The sequence below is a fragment of the Camelina sativa genome, chromosome 17, assembly GCF_000633955.1.
Source record: "Camelina sativa cultivar DH55 chromosome 17, Cs, whole genome shotgun sequence".
NCBI lineage: Eukaryota > Viridiplantae > Streptophyta > Magnoliopsida > Brassicales > Brassicaceae > Camelina > Camelina sativa.
In genome coordinates this window covers 9,479,806-9,482,510 of record NC_025701.1, presented here as the reverse complement: position 1 = coordinate 9,482,510, position 2,705 = coordinate 9,479,806, and the positions used below count along the sequence as shown (strand labels likewise).

The window sequence follows — 2,705 nt, the reverse complement described above, 5'->3', positions numbered from 1 at the left end:
CGAAATTGTGCGCTTCTCAAATGCTGTCATCCCATCTGTTAAAATCTTGTTTTAAAATATTAGTAACAAATTTATTTTGGTAACGTCTTTTAGTTTTATTATAGAAGTAATGTCATATTTTAGTAATTTTAACCCTTAAAATATCTGCAATCAGTGGGCCTACATGACCGACATCCATGGTTTAAGCCAATCAAAGCCGACCAATGAGTTCCATGCGTGGGCCCTATTTTAACACGCGTTCGCCATGTATTGGATTAAAATTCATGTCTTTCCACATTATTATTCTTCTTCTTCTTCTTTGTTCTAACTTCTCTTTGTACATTAGTCTTTCCCATTTACTGACCGTCAGTTTTTTTTCTTCCCTATCAATGATGTGTTGCCACTAGTCGTGAATCTTATGGCTTGTTAAAAAGCTGTTAATAGTTCGGTTTATTGTTTCATGGTAATGATAACGTTTTTAAGAAAGATACTGTAATTTTACCCCTTTATTTTTTATTATCTTACAAAGATAACCAGAAAGTCTTAAAAGAGTTGGAAACATCCGTTTTTTAAGTTTGATGATATATTTTTCTTGTAAGCCTATCTCTCAAAACTTCCCAATTTGCCTAGTTGTTATCTTTTTTTAGTTGAATACATATAGAAATGTTTAAATATTGTAAGAGTTCTACTTCTAATCAAATTAGTTAGTTTTTTTTTTTTTTTTTACAAAAAGGTTTGAATAATGATGGTGACATAACATATCAAATTCAAATTCAAATTCCAAACCACTACTACATTTTATTCCTATAAGTCTATTCAGACTCTTTGACTTATCCATCTGTTATCTATCTAAATTAATTAAATAAAATGCAATTAGATTATAAAATAACTAGGATGCACATCGACCACGAAAACCATAGTTCGGTCGATAAAAAGTACATGACTATGCGATATCTAATATTAGTTTAAACTCTTCATCTAATATATATTAATAACATTGTAATCATTTAAATTAATAAAAAGTGGTGATATTTCATCTACCGACTTAAGCGAAAGGGGTCATCCTGCAATTTTAAAAATAAAATATCCATACTTTTGCTTTATTAGAAAAANAAAGAAAAAGAGTCTGCTTAAGAAAATGATAAGAACAAATGAATAATGTGATGTGGGAGTGGGACATTTGTGTTTTTGTTATCATACTCTCTTTTCTTTAATTTTAAGCTTTTCTCAAAATTTTATGTATTATTTGTGTTTTAATCTAAAAAATTGGCTTTTTAATCTATAAATCATTCTCTCTTTTCTACATAAATGAACGAAGTGATTCTATTGATACTAGTGAAAACTGTGGAACTTTTTTTGTATGGAGACTGGAGTGTATAGTTGTGTCAGTATCATTATCGTTGTCCCAATCGGGGTTCAAACACATCACAATACATCGAAGGAGAAGATAAAATAGACTCATATTTTTGAACCTGTGCTTGTTTATAATGAGGCCATGCCTGCATCGTGTGCTTGTTAATCAAAACAGTAGGGCTTTGATCCGTTTTGGTAAACCTTATTTGTAAACTATTGGCACAACATATGGCCGTGCTTCATGGTTTGGTGCCCATGTATATTTGATATGGTTTTGGTTTTCAGTTGACATAAAATAAATAAAACCCGGTTTACTAAACTTTAGATTCGATTCAATATTGTTTCCTCGATCAGTTACATCTCCTACGTCGATATAGTATATGATTCTTTGAGGGATACGATTTGAATTTTAATTTTTTTTTGGATGAGGGTTTAAATGTGAGTTAAATCAGTTTTGGCAACGAAAACGATTGCTTTGTTTGGTATGTGTCGGTAGAGTGACCACCCCAATGCCTAAGTTTGTTTTTTTTAAATTTGGCCTGTTAATTACGGGTCGCGTGTTCATGAAACGTCTCAATTTATTAATATGTGGCACGACGTCTTAAATCTTTCAACTAAACACGATTCATAATAANTTTAAAAAAAAAAAAAAAAAAAAAAAAGATTAAAAACGAAATTGTGCGCTTCTCAAATGCTGTCATCCCATCTGTTAAAATCTTGTTTTAAAATATTAGTAACAAATTTATTTTGGTAACGTCTTTTAGTTTTATTATAGAAGTAATGTCATATTTTAGTAATTTTAACCCTTAAAATATCTGCAATCAGTGGGCCTACATGACCGACATCCATGGTTTAAGCCAATCAAAGCCGACCAATGAGTTCCATGCGTGGGCCCTATTTTAACACGCGTTCGCCATGTATTGGATTAAAATTCATGTCTTTCCACATTATTATTCTTCTTCTTCTTCTTTGTTCTAACTTCTCTTTGTACATTAGTCTTTCCCATTTACTGACCGTCAGTTTTTTTTCTTCCCTATCAATGATGTGTTGCCACTAGTCGTGAATCTTATGGCTTGTTAAAAAGCTGTTAATAGTTCGGTTTATTGTTTCATGGTAATGATAACGTTTTTAAGAAAGATACTGTAATTTTACCCCTTTATTTTTTATTATCTTACAAAGATAACCAGAAAGTCTTAAAAGAGTTGGAAACATCCGTTTTTTAAGTTTGATGATATATTTTTCTTGTAAGCCTATCTCTCAAAACTTCCCAATTTGCCTAGTTGTTATCTTTTTTTAGTTGAATACATATAGAAATGTTTAAATATTGTAAGAGTTCTACTTCTAATCAAATTAGTTAGTTTTTTTTTTTTTTT

The 2,705-nt window shown here is 30.4% G+C and overlaps 1 protein-coding gene across 1 annotated transcript in view; it reads left to right on the top strand.

Annotated features, from left to right (window-relative positions):
- Positions 1 to 1,224, top strand: part of LOC104756398 (dehydrin ERD10-like) — a 3,972-nt gene extending 2,748 nt beyond the window's left edge. The window contains exon 3 of the mRNA XM_010478979.2: positions 1,118 to 1,224. The gene's annotated coding sequence lies outside the window, so the exon portion shown is untranslated. The remainder of the gene's footprint in view (positions 1 to 1,117) is intronic.